Source organism: Hirundo rustica, chromosome 8 (assembly GCF_015227805.2).
Source record: "Hirundo rustica isolate bHirRus1 chromosome 8, bHirRus1.pri.v3, whole genome shotgun sequence".
Classification (NCBI taxonomy): Eukaryota; Metazoa; Chordata; class Aves; order Passeriformes; family Hirundinidae; genus Hirundo; species Hirundo rustica.
The window spans coordinates 16,974,185-16,996,288 of record NC_053457.1 but is presented as its reverse complement, the minus strand read 5'-3'; the positions used below and the strand labels follow the sequence as shown (position 1 = coordinate 16,996,288).

General features: G+C 44.7%; 1 long non-coding RNA gene across 1 annotated transcript in view; it reads right to left on the bottom strand.

Annotated features, from left to right (window-relative positions):
- The window catches only part of LOC120755987 (uncharacterized), a 40,133-nt gene extending 20,796 nt beyond the window's left edge, over nucleotides 1–19,337 (bottom strand). Inside the window, exons 1-2 of the long non-coding RNA XR_005701972.2 lie at nucleotides 19,293–19,337; nucleotides 18,800–18,997 (exon numbers count right to left, since the gene is read on the bottom strand). This is a non-coding gene — a long non-coding RNA (uncharacterized LOC120755987). The remainder of the gene's footprint in view (nucleotides 1–18,799; nucleotides 18,998–19,292) is intronic.
- Between the last annotated feature and the right edge of the window lie 2,767 nt (nucleotides 19,338–22,104).

Below are 22,104 nucleotides of genomic sequence, written 5' to 3'. Positions count from 1 at the left end.
CCAAGTGAAAGATGGGCCAGCTCCATGACAAGCAAAGACAGGGCAGGACTGCTCACTGGTGAAGAAAAATGACACTGGGGCCATAGGCTGCAGGTTATGTGTTCTGGTCTGTCTGGCTCCTCACCTCACAGCTCAGGCTGACATTCCTAGCCATCACCAATTTTCTACATTGTGGGATCCACAGCCTTCAAGTGTGCACACCATCCCTCTTCAGGACAACCAGCAGGGAGAGGTTTCAGTCTTCCTCTAATTCATCTCTCTGACTACTCCCTGACTATTCCTAAACATCAGTGATTATATATGAACCAGACAGTAAGTGACCCAGTTCTCTCTTCACTTGCTACCAAATTGCGGACAAATCAGATATGTGCTAGTTCCAGGGACCTACAAGAAATCATGTGTGTTGTTCGCTGACCAACATTTCCAAGCCTTGAAAATAAAGGTTTGATTCTTAGTTGTACATCCTTTACTACTAAGAATGCTCTGCTGCTCAAAAGTTAGTGTAAGTACCACACCCATTCAGGGAATGGGATAGGAAACCTGGGCACCCCACAGTATTCAGTGCATCCTGTTTAAGAACCAGCTTGGGGAGACAAGTACAACTCCCTCAGTTCCCAGGGAGCTACGCTGATTTAAGCTGACTAAATGTTCAGACCCTAAGTTCTATGCAGGAAAGTTTGAAAATGCTGGATGCTGCTGTTCCCTGCAGAGCCAGCATGTGGAAATTAGGTGCTGTTGTTTATGACAGACCACTGTGCAGAAAAAAATCTCCTGGTCTCAAACATGACCTTTGCATCAGAGGTCACCAAAAAGTCATCAGTGATTTCATCAGATATCAACCAACTCAATTGCCCTTACGTGCACACACAGCAGTAGCAACGTACAGGTCATACTCATTTCCTTGTGTGAGTCAGTCACTCTGAGCCCAAGGCCACCAGTTAGAAGAAAGAAAGATCGTCGGAGATCCTGAATTAGATTTCTGCTCTTGGCTCAGGTCTCATTCTCAGAAATATGCCTACTGAGTGATTACAGGAATAATACACCCAGTTTAGTGCTACAGGAGGGTGTCCTAGGGACAAGGGGGCTTCACAGTGGCATCTACCAACACCCCAACTCAGCTGTGGATGTGCCCTGGCGTATTCACCCTGCAGATTTGTATGGCTGCTGCCCAGTGTTAGCTTGGGAAAGACAATAAAGAGATGAAAGAATAATACAGACATGAGGGTGACTATTTTCCAAAGAGGAAACACTTGCTCTAGCTGTCAATGATTTACAGGGTCACGTTGTTCATTGTTGACATATTTTATTGTCATTATTTATCACGCTCACTGCAGGAGCCCTAAGGAGCCCTGCACAGGAACTTGGGCCATGTAGCACAAGGTGATGTACAAATACAGAAAGCTGTTGGAGGGGTAAAGGCACCGGAGTCCTGCCAGCTGCTGCCACTGCAGAAGATACTGCAGATTCACAGCAGGACATAAAAGAGGCAGTAGGAGGAAGATGGCAGGTGTCCAGAGTGCCAGAGTATTTCTCAGCTCAGCACAGAACAAAAAGATTCTCTTCACTCCATCAAGTTTATAGAGTTAAGTTCACAAATGCTAAAAGCTTGCATCATTTTTAATGCTTTCTTGCTGGCCACAAGGCTGTCAAAATGCAGAGTAACTGCCTGCACAGTCAGAATCCTGAACAGGAGATTACCCAATAATAATAATGATCATTGGTATTATTACTCCAGATTCATATTTCTATCATGATCTCTCTATCAAGAGAGATGTTGTACTCTCCTTGTGAAATAACATTTGCTTTGCTCTTCACAGTAGAATTAGAGGCTTTACAGGCAAAAATATACTGGCAAGTTACTCCAAAAGCACTCCAAGAAAGCAGAGGTCTGCATCAGATACGTATATGTGCACCTGCTTAGTCTAAGATCACTTTTGTAGTGATGTAAATCAGGAGCAATGCTCCAGACACTCCACTAATACACATCAGTGCAGTTCACTGATTTCATATAAAAACCCCACAGACATTAGACAGGGAGAGAGCGCAATCAGACCCAGTCCGAGATCACCCCATGTCCATAGGCTGTTATTCATTACAAAGTATGATCTCAGTGCCTAGGGGCTCCTAGGAAGGCCAAAGTCCCCTCCACTACATTCTGCACTGATCAGTAATAACATACAGCACCTGCTTCAACAATTTGCGATGAAAGGAGACAGAAACCAGGTATATTCTGGATACATTCTCAGATGATGAAAATACTGCCAAGTCTTGCAATTACATGGTGAGCCCATACAAGTCACAATTTTTCTTCAAGCCTCAGCTCCCAGTCTAGTGAGTTCATGAGAACTTAGAGAAAAAGGCTACTCTTTTACCTAGAGAAACCTCACAACTCAGACCTTCAGGCTGGCCTTTCTGCCCATTTCTGATTTCCACCTGTATCTTCAGTGCATGGCTGAGTTTGCTCTCAATTCTATTTATGCTGTATCAGTCTAGAAGGAAAGAGATGTCCAAAGAACAAAACAATGGGAAAGAAAGCAGTTAATAAATGCCACTACAACACTTGTGAGTCAAAACTGACACAAACTTTCCAAACTGATTTTTCAATGTGCCTGAACTTGAGTCAAAATTTCCAATCCAACCTGCATATTGATTTTACTTACTTATTATTCAGATCTAAAGAAATAATTTATCTCTGTCAAAAAAAAAAAAAAAAAAAAAAAAAAAAAGTGAAATACCAAGACACACTAGGAAAGAAATAAACACACCAATCCACTGCTCCAAGATTGTTGTGGGAGCTATGGAGAGCTGGCAGCCACGACCCTCATAAGAAACAGTGTGGCTCCTCCCTGCCCTGGTGAGTTCTGTGCTGTGTTATTTTAGTTAAAGGGAGTAACCCAAGTCTCCCAACCCAAAGAGCAGCTGCTGCTCCTACCCATACATAGAGTTACTGACAAAATAAAAAATGACAAAAAAGCCACAAAGGATAAGAGAATGTGCTAACCCTCCAGAGAGCACAGCACCCGCAGTCCAGATGGGAGGAAAGCCAGGGCTGTTAGCAGACAGCCCAAAGGCCTCTCTATAAAGTACAGTGTCCTTCCTGGACCGTCCTACTGGTCCCAGAGACATTCACAACTCCACAGCACTGCCAAGCTCCCTGCATCAAAAGACTTTCAGGAAGTTATGGAAGACTACTTCAGGACCATGTCCCACCGTGCCTGTACCAGAAGAAAGATCCCCTTTGGGACCTTTTTCCACCTTAGCATGAAATCACTGACTGGATAAGGTCAGGAGTTACAGAGATTGTCGTATTCGACCGTATTGTCCAAACCAAGCTCAACAAGAGGAGGTTGCTCAGGGCTGTGGCCAGTCAGCTTTTAAATATCTCCACAGATGGAGATCCCACAAGCTCTCTGTGAAACCTATTCCAGTGTTTGACCACCCTATAGCAATTATCAGTACATGGCCTACATGTGGAGATATTCAGCCACCTCCTAACCTGTTTTGTTCACCGTGCATTAGAAATCAGTTAAAATAACTCCACTGTCCCTTGTCAGCACGTTCCTAGTAGTGTAAGAAACCTACTGCACTAGCACTTGGAGCCCAGCTGGAGTTCAGGAGCCCACATGTTACATCTGTCACAGCATGAACAGACCAGACACAGAAAGAGAGAAGAAACAGGATATAGAAAAGTGGCATGGTTCAGCTCAGCTCATACAATAGGCAGGACTAAACATAGGGTTTCTGAATCCTCTGTTCACTTCACAGCATCAGGAGAACCATGCTAATATGAACCATGCTAACATACCCACATTAAAGCATTTAAGTTCTGCTTCACAACCAGCATTGGTGACATTTTTCATAGCAAGTACAAGCTGTTACAAGTTTAGCCTTTACCTTCTCCTGATCATAGATCCAAAAAAAGGCTTTCTAGAAGACAGTTCCTTGTTTGAGTATTCCATATATAAGGAACATGCTCAAATCTCAATTGCAGCGATTCCCCTTCAGAAGAACTTTCATTCTTATATAAGACATCTGAGGTCACTAAAGATATCTGCCCTTACTACTGCAACATATATTAACCATGGAAGGAGTAAATAGCCACAAAGCAGGAATTTTCTGATGGACCAAGACCCACATATATATGTCTATAGGCCTCTTAGAAGGCCATAGGTCTTCTCATTAAAAGTGCCAGATGCAAACACATACCCCGTGTGCCATGGTCTTATCTCATTGTAGGGCTGTGCAACTTCTCTATCCAGGGCAGGGATACACCTGCTCCGAGAAGCACCACTATTCACATTTGTTGCCTTTTGCAAGCACTTTTCTGGTTAAAGGCAAAGCTGAGAGAACGTTAAAGAGCAGCAACAGCTGCTCCGGTGTCTTCCCCAGATGTTCAGCTATGTTCAGCCGGTTAACAGTTTGAGAAATCATTTGTCAGCAAAGGTTTTGCTGCCTTGCAGGCTTATCTCTGAAACAACATGGTACTTACAGAAAAACTCACTCTCACCCTGCCACACTAAGCACCTAAAAGCCCCTTGTCATTTCTTGACCCAGCACACTCTCTGGTCTCTCTTTGGGTTGTAGGAATTATTTGTTGCCTTGACGGACAGAGACGTGAAGAAGCCCCCACCCAGCAAAGACTAACTGCACGCACTCACAAAGGTTAATCCGAATGTTTCATGAATTTAAAAAGTTGACCCAGTTTTTCTAAATCCTGTGCTTCAGCATGTCTCCCTGCTAGAGTGGTTTCTTCTGCTGACTATCATTCAATTACTGTTATGATTCTCTGTTACAGGGATTGATTACAGAGGTCAGTGAAAGGAAGATTACAAGGAGTGTTAATGTTGAGATTAGAGTATGGTGGAGATCAGGGCGGGGCAGAGTGGCTCATGTCCAAAGTTACAGCCTGTCAAATTACAAACAGCAAAGGGCAGTTTAAGAAGGCCAGTGTTAGGACCTCTTAACACCAGGTATCAAGGGCTTGGAAGTGAACCACAGCGACAAGACCTAATTGCCAGCAGGACACAGTCAGGACAAATTACAAGTGTTAACTGCCAATTAAAATGACGGGGCCAATATCAGGGCCACTACAAAGATCAATTATGGGATTACAGCAAAGGTCTACAAGTACATAAGAACAAAGCCCACCTGCAGCCACACAGAGAAACTCAGATGAGGAGCTTCCAAAAGTGGGAGAAGACTTTTTTTTGCCTTAAGGCAGCTGAAAGACAGAGCCTCAGTCTCTCACAACTGAGGTTCAGGGAAGTTCAGGAAACAATACTAATTTACTCCAGCTGGGGGTTCAGCTGTGAGGCCTTTACTGGTGGTAGGAGTAAGATATGACTTATCTTCTTCATGGTGTTAAGTGCCTTACAGTTGTAAAAGACCTACCGAGAGGGGCAGGAGACAGATGTCTTTACAAAGGGCTCACTGGAAGAAGAGTACAGCCCTATCAGCCTAAGGAACCAGCCACGTGTGAAAACCAGACCTCCTGTACTGCTTCTTTGCTAATGTTGACACCAGTGAATCTGGGATCAGAGGTTTTAAACTTGCTCTTGCTCTTTCTGTACTTAATTAACTGTCCATCCACAAGCACATTATGTAAGGTGTGAAAGGGCTCCTCAGACTTCTACTGAGCACTCCAGTCATTTCAGAGCAACAGACAGAGCTTTATGAATAACTTTAGAGATTTTTTTTGTGTCCTGTTTGCAGAATGCCCACATTACAGTTAGGACCTGGTCCATATTCTGAGCTCACAAACTTTCATACCCCCTCTGAAGGCATCTAGACACAGCTACTGCACAATCAGGACAGGGATATAAAAATGCCATCGCTCCTTAGCCCTCCAAAGCCATCTAGGTGAGGACTGAGGCCAGAGCATAAGGTGGGCAGGTAGAGAAGCCACACTGGGCTGGAGGAACATATGTGTAGATTTTCCTAGAGCTTGAACTTTGATTTGTTCGAGGAAAGATGCCTTCGTTCAGGCATGTTCCTACTGCAAAACTCTGTTCCAGGTTTGCTCTCCCCTTGTATCAACCCACCAATACCTCAATGATCCCAGCCTGGAACAAAATTTCGTAGAGCCTACAGAGACTGACCACATCCACCTTTGGGGCAGAACACATCACTCCAGAGTCTTTCACACGTGGAGAAGACAATGATTCTCTGCACACCAATCCTAGAAAGATCAAATTACACAGTCCTAAATACCACAGAAGCTGCCCTGATTTCATTGGAGCTGCAGGACCCACAGGGAAGTTAACTGCAACCCGACAGCACACCTGCCTCTGCAACATAACCAAGATGACACCAAAATCCCATCCCAAAAGCCTGGTGCTCTTATCCAAACCTTGGACCTGGCGTTACGCTGCCCAGCTCCCACGTTACACAGGAGCACCATTTGGCCAGGCTACCCAAGGATGTCCCTTCTACTGGCTGGACAAGATCCCCTCAGTCCTGTGCTGTGCAGAGACAGCCAGTCAGAGCTGCCCTGCCTCCTCAGCTCACCTCCAAGGTGCTGCTGTAAATCCAAAGAGAGATTATCTTACCTGCCACAGTGTTACCTCCTTGACTGCCAGCAACGGCAAAGGGACTGGTGAAAAATGCTGTAAATTAATTAACATCAGACCTCTTGTAGCTGTTTGTTACTGTAAACAAACATTTTAATATGCAGTAATTAATTAAATCTGCCATGCTGTCCCCCTCCTCCCATTGATCTTTCTTCAGCTTTTCTTCTGCTCTGCCTCATCTTTTTCGCTTGGTGAAACAGATCACTTGCAAACAGAGACACAGCTTTCCCAGTGGTCCAACAGCAGCGACCCAATTCAAAGAGATCACTTTCCTCTTCTTAATCAAATGTTGGGCTCTTTTTTGCCCACACATGTGAGGTTTTTTCTTCTTGTGTGCACATTCTTTTCTCCCTCTGACACTTTCCTCTCCACTTATTAAATTCAAATACAAAATTATTTTTTTTAAAATAAAAATTTAAACAACATCCCAACACTTACCAGTTGTTTACCAGACAAAATATATATATATATATAAATCAGATTATGTATCTTGACACAATGCATTTCCCTTCATCAGAATCTTTCCAGCTCCTCTTATTACAGCTCGGCTTTTTTCTTCTCTCAACTCTAAACTGAGCTGTAAGTTTTCTCTGAACCTGTAGGCAAGCTCTGCCGGGCACTGCTCAGAAGAAACACATCTTCCAGTTAAGTTTTCCTGTTAGCACCAACTAACAACCAGTAGAAAGCACAAGCCCAGCATTCCAGTCAAAATGGGTGGAAAAACATCAAGGAGCAGGAAGAGCAGGGCTGCTTCATGACAGAATATAAACCAAGACTGAGCACCACAACATTCACCAGTTAAGAGTTTCACAATATCTAGACAGGACTGCCAGAACAGTGTCCATGAGCATTCCCTTGCCCCACCACAAGGTGTGAATTTACATTTTACAAAGACCTGAGTTGTGGCTGTGAAACAATTTGCTTACTCTGGGTTGACATTGGGCTATTCCAGGGGCACACAAAGCCCAGGCACCAACATGGCATGGGGAGGTGGCAGCTAAGGTAGGGCATGGAAACACAATAGAGATGTGATGAGAGGGACTCCAAGGACACCTAGGCCAGTGCTCTTTTCCATTCCACAGCAAATACCATTTGAACCATGCCCAGCCCAGTCTAAGTTCCATTTGGCATGTTCATGTCACTGCCATGACCCAAAAATATTTGGTAATATTTGAATAGTCAGAGTGCATAGGTTTGTTGAATGAGGAGTGGGATTTAGGAGCATCTCTGAATGTACATACAGATGGAGGTGAGCATATGAGAATGAATTTACAGAAAGGTGTGCTCATATAATAAATGTTATGGCAATGCATGTTTTTTGTGGAATGAACACTTTCATTGATAGGTTGCAGCAGCTTCATATTCAGGCAACATTTCCAAAGACACTCAACAAAATATTATTCCCATGGGGAAAAAAACCTGTTGGTGCGTGTTGAGCTAAGCCAGCAGTATTTGAAGTGGGAGGCAGATGGAGCAGAAAGGAACTACAGTTCCTCACCAACACTGATTTATACTGCTGCAGGGAGAAGTTGCCCTTCCTGGCAACCACAACTACCTAAAGAACTGAGCTAGGGCCAGGAGTAAAATTCAGGAATTGTGAGCCCCTTTGTGTTATCCTGATCATTTGCTTAATCCCTGTTCCTTCCAGAGACAGAATTTCTGCAGACCAGGCAGGAGACCACCAGCTCTGTTCCACTGCAGGGGCAGAGTGCCTTGATGTCCACAAGGCTGCTGGGGTGTGGAAGTCCTAAGGTTGCCTTATACTTTTCAAATTGTGGGCTTCGCCACAAAAGCTGGCTCCAGTGAAGCCAACCACAGCCATGAGTACCCAGCCCCTCTAAGGAGCAGGCCTTGTATTTGCAGTTTTATTATCCATTTTTCTTTTAATGTCCTGCACACTTGAGAAACCCTGTGTGAGAGTCAGAATGAGAGAGGGAGAAAGAGAGAGAGCTCATCATGCCCATAAAAGGGACAGATTCTGATTAGCTGAAGTTATAAAAATGATTTATACTTGCAAACATTATTTCTACTTGTATTGTTTGCCTGCAAGCGTTAGCATCACGTCATGGACACTGTAGCCAGACTCAGTCATCCCTTGAGACGGGACAGATGGCTAACGTCCCCTTCCTATCAAAGAAACCCCAGAATGCAGAATTGGGGTGACCAGAAGAAAGACTTTGCTCTGGCTCTTGGCACTTCCGAGCCTCACGGGAACATTCATCCTCATGCAGCCAAAACAGAGTCCCAGGCATCGAGAAGAGCAATCCTGATGTCAGCTCCTTCTCTGTGCTTGGCATTTCTCAAACAGGAGAAGCATGCTGAGTCCTGCCTATATTGTGCACTTTCCCCGCCTCCTGCCAGCCCAGATCTGGGTTTATTTCCTCATCCGTGATTATTGTAAAGAGGAGCAGAATGAAATGCAGATGCAAAACATGCTCGTAAGAATTTCCTCTCTCTCTCTCCCCCATCTGCCAGAGAATAGATTTTAATCTTTAATCCATGAGCAATCAGCGAACACTAGCGAATTGCAAATTACAGATGTTTTACTGTCTTTGGCATTTTTAGCTTCCTCGCTTCCCCACTGCCACTCAGTGTCTTTCTCACATCCTCCCCTCTTCTGCATTCATCGAATGCCACGCGCCATCACCAAAACCATATGACACTGTCATCATTTGGTAATTAAACCTTTACTCACTTTAAATACGCAAAGCTGGCTGGGGTAAGCAGCACTTAACCCTTTCCTGACAGGCTTTATGCATGTCTGGAATGAAGGGAAGGGGGGGATGGTGGACAGAACAGTAAGCGAGAAGAAAGCCCAAAGTTTGAAACCACGTCCTAGTGCTGACGGCTTTCTTTGAAAATACCCCTGCTCTAGAAGAGGCCAAAAGAGATGGCAAAGGGCTCTACTTGTTTCCATTTACCTTCCACGTGGACTGCGTGGTGTCACTGACAGAGGGGAGCACAGGCTCCTCTGTTAAACAAACCCCTCAGGCTACTTGAAGACTTGAGGTTCCTGGTAAAGGACCTGCTCACCACAACTATAACCCTGCACCACACTTTCATATTAAGCAATTGCAGCCTCAGCCCCGGCTTTAAGTTGTTTATTAGCACAAACTGTCCCAGCCTGAGGTTCTTGGTCTGATTCTTTGCTGCTCCAATGGAGATCTCTAAAGAAAATCAAGTGCAAGGACAACAGGCAGATACAGAATAGATATAGGACAACAGGCAGATATAGAATAGATAGAGAAGCACAGGCAATCCCTCAAGAGGAGCTAAGAGTAGGTGTGTAATCACCCTTCCTGGAAGTATGTGCCAGCTGTGAAGGACAAGGAAGAACTTTATATTGCCTCAGATACAAGCTTATGGAGAAAAGACAAAATATGGCATAAATGTTTTCAGCACAATCTGCTGTGCTGGCCTGGGTCTCTTGTCTTAGGGTGGCTTCCAGCAGGGCTCACGGCAGGGTCCCAAGCATGAGCGACCACTCAACCCTACTAATCTGTGAGAGATCTGAATTCTCAGAGGAGGTTAAATCACAATTCATTATCAAAGGAGTCCAAGGTAAATCAGAGCTGGAGAGAGTAAGACATGGCAAGAAGGGAGGGAGGGAGGAAGGGAGGAAAACGTTGCTGCAATTATTTTGCCATAGATTGGCAGGGACTGCTTTCCCTGTAAGAAGACTGCAACATTTGGGGAAACATAAATAACAGTTGACAAGAGACTGCACCTTAGAGACAGGCAGTAATTGTTTCACCTCCCTCTGTGCCCTGTCCACTGTAGGCTCCCAAGGAACTACCTTTGTATCTTAGCTTGAGGCAGCAGCTCAGGGCCCCTCTGGACTAGGAACAGCCAGAGCCTTAATCATTTTCTACAAGTTTGTCAATTTAACAAGTGTTTGCCCAAGGGGCATCTGTCTTCCTGCCTTCCTTTATTTCTCTCTCTGCTTGTTTGTTTGTGAGCTGGTGCATTCTGGCTGCTATCACCAGCTTCACACAAGTCTGGCTCTAAGCAGGATGTGGCCCTCACTGGAAGCAACATGGTTAACCCCACTTTCAGAGGTTACTAAATGGTATCCTCTCCATTTTCTGCCTTCACTTAATTTTTTCCTCCATCTTTCCTACCTGTATGTGTGGGGTGCAGCAGCCACACAGTGATCCTTCTCTCCTGCCTCCCTGCACCAGAGACTGAGCTTACCCCACGGCAGCTGGAATTAAATTCATCAAAAAGCTGAGCACTGGCTGTTCTTGAAAACAATGTCTTTCAGCAAGTCCCCAGGGGATGTGGGGCAGCACCAGGGAGCTCCAGTTCATCAAGGCATTTTAGCACGGGATCCAGCTGATGGGTGTCTAAGCTGAAGGTACAGCTGTGCTGGGTGAGGAAGAGGAGGAAGGTAGGAGGGAAAATGGGAAGGGGATGCACTCCCCTCCCAGTGCCAGGTGCCCAGACCCTCTCAAAGTGTGACAGATTGAAACACAGACCTTAGAAATTTTCACAGTACTTCAGACAACTGAAAAACAGGTACAGAATTATCTCTCTTCTTTCTCTTTGAATGAAGCAATTTAAAAAAAAAAAAGTTTTCAGTGCCTTATTTTAAATGTATAAATTGTTTCAGATTTCTCAGGGTGGGGCTACTTTCAGACACTGTTCCTATTAGCCATAATCCTCAATATCATTGTAACATGCCATTAGAACAACTCAGCATCATATCAAGAAAACTATTTACTCCCTCTCACATTACTCTAAGCTTTGTTCTCAGAGAGCAGAGAACTTTGTTGCCCATGATTACCAAGACCTGGTCTTAACCCTAGCCCAAACCCCAAGCTTAAGGGTCAAGTCACCCATCTCTACATTAAAGTAGAATGAAGGACACAGAAGTCCAAAAGCACCAGATCTCTTCCTTGTTGTAAAGGCCCTGCAGATTCTGATGATTAAAAAAAAAAAAAGAAAAAAAAGTGTTCACTCAAACAAGTGATAGCCAGAACAGCCATCTGGCAGTAAGAGAGAACAAAATCCTGATGAGAACCAAACATCTCCCTAAGGATGACAACCCTAAAGAACATATTTATTTTGGCCTCCTCAGCCTAAAACTTCACTTGAATTATAATGGACACCCCATCCTTGCAGTCAAGAAAAATTTAAGACTCAGCCGCTGTGAGAATGTGATGTCCATTCACACTTGGTTCTAGTCTTTCGGATCGAGATGGTTCTCCAGGCTATATTTCTGGCTGCAATCAGACTTTTATTCTGGTTTGGCTGTGGTACTACAAAGATTGAATCTTCTAGTTCAGTGTCCCATAGGGCTGCCATCTACATCTGTAACAGCGCTGTGCCACTCTCTCTTCAACAGAGGGCTGTGTTTGTCTGGAAGCTTTACAGTATTTTTTCCCGAATCACTTTCATGGATTTGATTGTTCTAGTATTTCAGTACCAAGACATTTTGGAGATCCTTACACAGTATCTCCAGGACCGTTATTGCTGTCTTAAAGACAGGGTGAAAACACAGAATAAATTCAGCCAGTATCTCCTACAACACTCAGTTAAGCCACAAACAGGAATATGCAGGAGATTTGGATCCCATCCTAGATTTAAGTCTACATATTAAATATGTGACCAAATTGTTTAAAGGAGTCATTAAAGACAGGATTCATTAAAGATGGGAGTGTAGAGTGGGAAAGGGAACTGCTGGCAGTTTCTCTCCTGTGAGATGGAACAGGGAAGAAAGGATTGACTGCAAAACACATGTGGTCCAGACATGGCTTTTATAATGGAACTGGGTGATAAGAGCTCAGGCAACATGACATTACTGCAGGCAGGCAGGACAGCAGTCCCAGGAAACCTCCCTGCCACTCATCTGTCAGTATTTATTTTTTTACAGGGGGCTGGCCTTGAGCTTTGTACTTAGGTCAGACTAACTGATTACAAGGGAAGACTTGACCATGATCCCTTTGAGAAAGGTGAGCAAAAGAACATCCACTTAAACACTTAGATTCATGGCACATTGCATCTCATATAAGCCATATGAAAGGCAAAAAGTCAAAAGTTCGATGAGAAATCTACCAAGATGCTCCCTTGTTGGCTTTCCTTGATTTTTGAGACAGCAAAGAAATGCTTCACAAGAGCCAGAAGTACCACAGCAGCTATCGTTGGGATTGTCACCTCCAAGAAGGTATCAGCATGGATAACTATGAACCAGATTCCAGTGTTTCACCTACAGCAGAAATTGTCTCTGTAAGCTGCCCTGTGCTCTCCATGTGCTTGGAACTGCATCACAGCTTCTTCAAGACTTGCTGCCCCCAGGCTCTTCACATGCCTGCCGCGGTTTATTACCTCAGTCTCCTTGCTACTGGCAAGCAACTCTTTAAGAAAAAATGGGTGAAAAACCCAGGAAATGTGTGTCCTTATTAATCACTGTTAGGGCTCACAAGGAGGAAGCAAGTCCTGGACCATATCTGGATACAGGAAGGAGAACTGGAAAGACCACTTCCCAAACAGTAAACAAGGCCCCGGAGGCAAGGCCCAAAATTACTCAGATGCAATCAGAGAAGCTGGAATATGTTTACAGCTACTCTTCAATCTGACATGAAGATGGACAGGACCAAAGCAGACATACCAGGGCACTTTCCACCTGCCACTTTGATCAAGAAACATCTCTTCTGCCCTCCCCACCCACATCTTGGTGATAAACATCTCCCTAGGTCACTTATAATGAAGATGATGGGTTTAAGAAGAGATGAGCAAACCACAATACGTGGAGCATTTGCCAAGTCTTGATAATAGGCTAGAGAGGCAGAAACAGAGACACCCTTCTCCAGTGGTTATGGCCACAGTCTGTTGTTCCTCTGTGGCACACTTCTCTGCATGGCACTGTTCAATACCAGAGACCCCAGGCAGGACAGAACAGAGATGGGATACGCACTTGCTCAGCACTGACCACTGTGCAATTAGCAGGGAGATCAGTGAGCAGTTTCTAGGAGAGAGATCTGATTACTCATGGTCTGTGCTCCCCACCACAACTATGTCTGACTCACTGACACGTCTCCCCTTAAGTCTTCTGCAGCTCTTTCACACATCTAGCCTAGGGACTTCACTGGCACGCAGTCAGCCTGTAAGAACAAGAACTGCTCCAGAAAGTAACTTGAATCCTAGGTCAGATCTTAGGTTCCCTGACTACATCTCTGGCTCTGCTAGCAATAGAAAGAGCCTCAAATATCCAGCATTTTGGCTGAAAAGGTCCAACAGGACATTTTGCTGGGGTGGGGCAAAGAGCTGCAGATGGGCAGGCAGAATAAAAAAGGAGTGGGAGTGAGTGCTGCAGAATATAAAGGCACTGTACTTAGGGGGATAAATAATGACACAGGAGATATAAATAAATACTGCCAAACTTCAGAGAGTCAGTAATCGACATATACTGGTCACAGTGCTGCAGCTTCATCTGTACTGCCACCAGATTCTCCAAGCCAAACCGGAAAGTATGTCACATCCTGTTTGATTCCAGGAGGTAACTGCAGTCTTTCAGACTTGCAGGTCACTGTGCATCTATACCCTCCCCTCCAGCATAGTAAAAGATCATGTGAAATAATACTGCCTCCTCTTAGTATATTGCCCAGTAATACTCACAGAGCAGTCTGCAAGGAGAGGTGGAGACTTTAGGAGATTGCGTGGACATGCAGTCCAGATGACTGCCATGGAAACAACTTGGCTAGCCTGGCTCCATCAGGAGGAATACCTGCCCAAGGCCAGCAACCCAGCAGGAATACTGCTCTGTTGAAGAGAACAGGAGCCCATTTCCAGATAATTTCTTCCATTCCTCCTGCCAACATCAGCTGTTCTCCTATTGTCAGGCTTTGGCCAGGTGCTTTCCATCAAAGTATTCTCACGATCTGCTTTCCATTTTCCCTAGGCCAAAGAAGCTGAAATTACATAGAAAGACCCCAGAGTAGACAACATATTGTTAAAGAACTTCAGAAAGCAATGGAGGTGTTTAATTCTGGAGTACTTGACTGAAAAGAAGCAAGGTAGAAGTATTTACCCTGGCCTTCTAGCAAACAGAAATGAGAAACTCTTAATCAGAGTGTGTTAGGGGAAGCAATACAAGCCACTTCCACTCAGTGCTTTTAGACACGTGCTCAGTCTCTACAGCACCTTGCACACAGCTGTTGGCCGAACTGTGGTAACAGTGACAAACTCCATTGGCAGACAGTCTACTGGGGAAGCTGGGAAAGATCTGGGACACAAATGAACTTGTACCAATACAGGAAAAGAGAGTGGAAGTCCAGCAGTATTGTCGTAGCCTTGAGAAAACGGCCTGGCAAAACCCTGGTAGGAAAGCAACACCAGATGGGCTTGCACAGAGCACCATCACGTGGGCAGAAACCTGGCTGATGGCCCGTAAAACAAAGGTAAGGTAACATAATAATCATCAGCATGGGGAAGGGAATAGTAGAATTTCGTGTCAGGCCAATTCACAGGTTTGTTAATAACACAGAGCAAAGGATATCAAATTTAGTAGATGATACCAAATGTTCTGCTTTGTCAGCTCAGCAATGAAGACAGGGCCAAGTGAAGACTCTTGTGTTATGTCTATGGTCTAACACAAGTTCTTCTGCCACAGTTATGGTCACAGCACCCAGCCTGTGATGATCACTTCCCTTGTAAGAATGAAATAAACTCCACCCTGCTCAGCATCCAAAAGCAAAGGGGATCACTCTGCCTAGCAAAGCTGGAGGCAAGCTGATGTGCTGAAGGTTACCTGAATTCTTGACGGTTGAATCACACAGTACTTCATTATGATAAAAACCCAGTATGAAAACAGACAAGACATGAACACCAGCCATATAAAACAACTACCCATGGGTACTTTCCAAGACCTAAGAAATTCATAGCACCTTAGTCTTTTTTTGTTTGTTTTGAGGTTTGTTGGGGTTTTTTGTTTGTTTGTTCATTTTGGTTTTTGTGGGGGATTTTTTTTGTTTGTTTTGGGGGGGGGGGTTTGTTTGTTTTTTTGGTGTGTTTGGGTGGGGGCGTTTTTTGGGTTTTGTTGTTTTTTTTTTTTTTTTTTTGTGGGAAGCATTAAGAAATGAGGAATGTTTGCCCTGGATGACTTGGCCCTCATATGGAGTACTGCAGGACAAGGACATGCACAGAATCTGCCTGAAATACCCCAATGGTCAAGGCATTCCCAAGGACATTGCACCCCATGGTAACCAGTTTGGCTGAATCTCAAGCAGCCAAAGATGAGAATTTCCTGATTCCTGTTACTCTCTGAGGACATTTGAACATGGTGGCAGTTGCACTCAGAAAGTAACTATCAGGCTGGTGGCCAGGATCTGTGCAATCAGCACTTTAGTTAGTTTGGCTATAGGTCTGTGGTAAACACATGCCAGTCACAGAGCAGGCAGATACTTTCCCACACCACTCTGGTGGCATTAGAGAAACCAGCTAGGGAAAAAAAAAAAAAAGAGAAAGGTGGTTTTTCAGCAAAGCAGATGGGAAAATCGTGTTAGAAAAGACAGTGAGCTGGCCCTCAGCTGCAATATACAAAGCTCATAAGCAAAAGAGTGGTTTTGTTCATGAATGAGGGAAGGAAGAAGCAGTATTTCTATAGAGCACCACAGATAGAGGAAGATCTCACTAAATGTAATAGAAATGAAGCAAGCAAAAGTCAGCTTGCATATCGTATGAAAGTGCCCCGAGAGAGGATGAAAGCCTTGGGATTATTTAGGTCACTCAAAACTTTCCTGGATAAGGAATCCAATCACACACAGTAAAGAAAAACCTCCGCTTACCACCTGAGGAGGGATACCCAAAGGACCAACCCATATTCCCTATGCAGGAGTGGTTTCCACCAGAACACAACTGGTGAAGCATTCAGCTATCCCAGAGCATTACCCAGTGGTTAGCAATTTAGCCAAATGCAGGCAGAGCAATACTGAGGGCTCCTTGCAGGCTCCCGAAACAGTATTGGGAAGTTTGGCTCATCATCAGCCCCTGATGCGAGTTCCTTCCTTTGCCCAAGCAGACTGCTGATTAACTAGGAATTAAGCTGGCATGAGACAAGAGTTTGTTGATGTCTCTATAAAGCTTCAGCTGATAGACAAAAATAACTTTCATGTTGTCTATTCTGCTTCATCTTCTGCAAACATGCCTGGTTCTGCCAGACTGTCAGCCAAGGTCCTCCCCATACTGTAGTTTTCTCTTTGTACTCAAAAGGAGGAGATGTGCAGCTTGCTTCTGCTCCCTTACCCACACATCCATGTGCAGGCTTATATTCACATGTGCCCCACACATTCCTACTCATGACTCAGACACCTGCAAATGTGTCCACATATAAGAATCCCCAGGCTGCCTACATTTGGGCATCCACCAAGTGTCCCAGGATACACAGAGGAACTTATCACATAGGCACACACATTTTCTCACCTCACTCTCAGGCATGTGTGCATGTTTGATGATGCCTTCATTTGCAGAGATGCATTCCTTCTCCTATTCATTCACCACCCAAGCATTCACATGCACCACAGCACAGATACCATATGCAAAGCCCTGTAGACATGCTAAGGCAAATTAATACTTACTCATGTACAAGACATGCATGCAACGTGCATATTTGAACATGCTTACGGAGACTGCAAATACACTGCAAACCTACAGAAATTACTTTTAAGTCATGTTAATTTATGTGTGTGCAAAGCAACCTTACTGAGAAATGAATTGCTGACATTTCTATAAGGGGAAGAGTTGCTCTTTACTAAAGATTAAACTCTTTTTCTCTTTGCTGTTCATCACTAGGTTAGCAATGTGGAACAGTCCTAAACTGCAGGTATCTGTTACTATAATTAACATTAAAGATTCCACACAAACCAGTTTAAGAGACAAAATTCTGCCCTACTCCCAGTGCCCACCACTGCTACTTGTACTAGAGCAGTACCAGGTCCCAGGCAAGGGATCAGGAGCCCACAGTGAGCTGTGCAGAGTGACCTTACAGCCAGTATCTGAATTCACGGCACGACAGATGAGGACAGCGGTAAGGCTTGCTTTGCCCGGATGAGCAGTACCTGCTTGCACTCTCTCCCCTTTCCCACCCTGCACAGCTCTGTGCCTCCAGCTTCCTGGCAAACACACACAGTTTTCCTCTCAGGACGCACCAGCAGGCACCCAGTTCTTGCCAGCCTCCGCCAAAGTGACGGCGCAGATCTGTGCAAGCGCTAGCACAGGCGGCCAGGCAACTGAGACAGGGTGAGGACATCATGGTCTCTGACTCACACATTTACACCATCAACACAATCACTGATGTGAATTTGAATTCTCACCTGCCCGGAAGAAGGTTTTCCTCTCTCCAAAGGTGCTAGTTCACCGCTGATCTTTTCAATGGGAATTTTTCATACTTTTTTGAAAGTATATTTTCTTCACCAGTCAGTGATCTGCTAGTTACGGAAAAGCTACACGTATGAACTTACTTGTTTTGGAATTATGTCTTTCGTTCTCTTTTCCCTAACTCTAGCCCCAAGACGTATGAAGTGCTAAGTGCAAAACTGCTAGCACTTACACACAAGACACTTTGGCATATCTGTATCCAAATCTCTTCAGCAGTCATAAGCTAGCTTCAAATTGCCTATAATTTTTTTCAGAAGAGGAGCAGTGAGTTTCAGGAAAAATAAAATAATTATGAGAAAAAAAACTCTGCTGTATTTTTATTGTTGAAATGAAAAAATATTCAAGTTAACTTTGTTTCACATCCACAGCAAACATGTGGGGGGGGGGGTACTGTCCCAGACTAAGAGAACACCAAATTAAAGTCAAGGCTTGCAAATTTTCATATGGGTTTTTTGGCCATAAGGGCTCATACAAGAGCAAACATGGTCATACCAGAAAAGCATCTAGCAATGCATTCTTGGAGTATTTTCAAAAGCTTCAGGAAAAAAAGGTACTGGCACTAAGATATCCTAACACCGATGTTAAGTATGAGAAGAGGTAGTAAAAAGAAGTTTAAAGTCTCTGTAAAGAAGAATCAGAGACTACAAAGGTGTTGAGCTGAAAAAAAATTATACAAACTGTAAAGGGAAGAAAGGGAAGAAGAAGGGAAAAGGAATGTTCTTAATCTCTCCATCAAATTTTGTCTGACCAGGAATCCTTCACTGATCCTAGGAAAAGGTTTTAAATATTGATTTCACAGACAACAGAAGAGGGACACATCTTAACTGCAAACATTCCCCAAAATATTAAACTCTTACCTTGCATTTATTGAGCTCTCATGGTGAAAAACACTGAGGAGTATAGGCTTTTAGATTATCTTTCTAATTCTTGACTGCAGCCAGGATACAAACAAACAGTATCAAGAACCTGAAGTAATCCCCTGATGGAGCGTTCAGGCCTCTGTTTGCAGCATCAACTCTCAAAAAAAGGCAGACCTCAAGAGGGCTGCAGTAACTCTGTGGGATAAGCAAGGACATCTGTGAGGGAAGAACAAGGGCCAGCTGAGCACTCAGGGAGTGCAAGCCAGGGTCCCAGGGCAGCCCCAGCACAGGCACACAGTGGTGGGGAGCATTGCACAGTGCCTGGGCACAGCCAGGAGCTGCCAGCAGGCTCCATCGACAGGGTCAGACAGGACTGGAAAAAATGCTGCAACATGGGCCTAAAGACCACGCAGAAGTCACAGCTAACAGACATAACTGCAGGTAAACTGTAAGATGTGTAAGGGGGACAGCCAGGAAACAAGCTACCTACAAGGCAAGGTCACAGTCTACCCAAAGGGTCAGGAAAACAGGTCCACCTACCACATAAACAGGGCAAGGCTCAGGTCTGAGCTTAAATAGACCCAGCCCATGGGAGGGAGGGTGTGAGGCACGTGGAGGCCACAGGTGAGGTTGGTCAGAGCATCGAAGTCCACAGGGACATTTGACACCATTTCTCAGGAGAAGGCACTTTGTCCCAGTAGGGTGCAAGCAGCCTGACATCCAAGCCTTGCTCAGAACAGAGCGCTCTATAGCCTGTGCCACTGCACAGACATCCCAAGAAACAGCACTCAGGAACTGCCAGAGTGCTTCTGCCAAGAGGAGCTGCTTCTCTGTGGGATTCAGGAAACCTGGTGTGACCTGTTGGTCTCTAGGCAAGAGAAGATCAAACCTGCTCTTGATTTTGTCCAAGCCTGAGGAGACAACTTAAACATTTTGTTTAATAGTTCTTTACCACATTAGCAATAACCTGGTTCCCAGATCTGCTATTCTTTTTCTCTGCACCTTCCATCATTTTTTGCCTTTGCTTCTTACCAATAACACATAAACACTGTACATTTTTCCTACTTATCTGGTCTGTGTTTTGAAAAGCATTTCTGAAAAGCACCCCACAAGGTTCTCAGATGTGTGCTCTGAAGATAAATTTTTTCCAAAATGAAGATTTTAGAGCAAAGACTAGTCTGTATCTTTGCCTTCCGAGGTGACACCAGAGTATTAACTACCTAAATGATGACATTTCTGTTAAAATAATCCAGCCTACATGAACCATTTTATTTTTGAAGAGAAACTTTTAGTTATTGGACTTGTTCACCTTTAAAAATAAATTTAAAAAGGAATAGTATAACTAAAAATATTTTTTTAAAATTAAGGGCTTTTTATTTGTGTGTTTTGGTTTCAGGTTATTCTTTAACACTGGACCATAAGAATTTATGTGATTACCCCGCTATAGACTTCTAAGAGAAAAATTATATTCAGAAATTACTAGTAATCTTGTGTGTTTTTAAAAAAGGAAAATGTTTTCATTCATAAAGTACACAAGATTCCCATTGTCATCCCCAAACCCTGTATCGGTTCACAAATCAGTTATAGCTTGAGATACAAACAAATTTACAAACTTTACATCCTTCTCATTTTATTGCTAAGGTTTGAGCTAGACTTTTCCTCACAACGGTATTAGTTGAAAATACACCAAAGCTGGGAGTTGGGTTTAATCACTTGATTCCAGGAGATGGGACTGAGCAAAATTACTGTCAGGGTGATTTTGGGGACAGTATTCCAAGAGCTGTCAGGGCAGCTTCTGAAGGCAGATGGTAGATAAGGCTGAGGCAGCCCTCACATAGGCCCTGCAACGAATACAGAAACCCCTCCAGTACTTCACTGACACAAGACTCGGGCTGAACCGAAGTTCTTAAATGCTAGCAACCGAGGGAAATAACTGCATCCAATCCTTGTTCAAAATGCAGCCCCTCAGCTAACAGGCACTCAGTTCATTGCTACTTCATGATTCCTTTTTCTGCTGGTTGATGATCATTTCTGCTTGCAAGTCTGATTAATTTTTATGGGCATCTAGAAGTTGGAGAGCTTGTGGGGGCGAGGGGGAAGTGATTTCCAGGTTTATTTCATCCAAAGGGATTTATTTCATTAGAAGACCATCCGAGTGCATTTTCTGAACATGTACCTCTTCTAGATGCATCTCAGACTACTCAGCAAAACAAACAGCTAGGACTTGGGCACCCCCAGGCCAGCTGCGACCAACAGAAACCAGAGAGCCAGTCGAGCTCAGCTGACTGACACCAGCAGGACTTGCTCTAAAGCTGCTGCTCTGTGGAACATCTCAATCAACCCACAAACAGAATTACCGAAAACCAGGGAAAATAAGTGCCTAACTTTCCCTTCTTGTGGACAGCCCTGAGAAGGCCTCCTGCTCACACCTGCTGCACTGCCAGCTTCCAGGCTGCCAGCAGAATAGAGCGGCAAAGGACGGGGTGGGGGGCAGAGGGACCAGAGCTGGGCGGGCTGTAGCGCCCACGCCCAGAGCAGTGACCAGGGCTGGGCCATCACCACCCCCGGCCCACCTCCAGCTCGGCCAGAGGCACACCCAGGGAGCGCGGCAGGGGACAGGGCCTGGGGGACTCCCAAGGCATCGCCCCCTCCCCGAAAAGAAAAACTGAAATAAAAGGCAGAGGGAGCCTTGTGTGTGTTTTTATTATTATTATTTCTGATTAAAGAGGAATTCATTTCATCTTTGCCTCCTGCCAGGGGCTGAGGTGCCGCCATTGAGGTTAACGGTGCGGAAGAATACAAAAAAATTTCATTGAGGAGGATTATAAAAGTTACTAGCTGGAACATTAACAGAAGAGTAACTTGTAAAAAATGCAATATTACAATATTCACAAGGACGGTAGAGCGTGGTAAAGCTATAAAATTCAACATTAAAATCTTCTACAGCCTAGATAACCTAGTTAACAAACATTGTATTGGAACTACTTTCTTTCCGCGGTGCTGAGATGCGCGGGGCCGGGGGCGGCGGGGCCGGGGCCGGGGCCCGGGGCCGGGGCAGAGCCGCTCCGCGCCGCCGGTCCCTCGGCTCGAGCAGCGCATCTGCGGAGGGGGTGCAGGAAGGCGTGGAGCCGGCGCGGCTCCAGCCCCTGATTCAGCACTGATGAACTTTATGTCATTAGCAAAGCGTGGGAAGTGATTTGTCTCGTCCAAACCCGCAAACAGGAAGCACGGATTCGTGTCATTTGTCACCAGCACCTAGTGCCCACACAAATAACAGCCAATGTCTTTCCCCGCGCTGATGG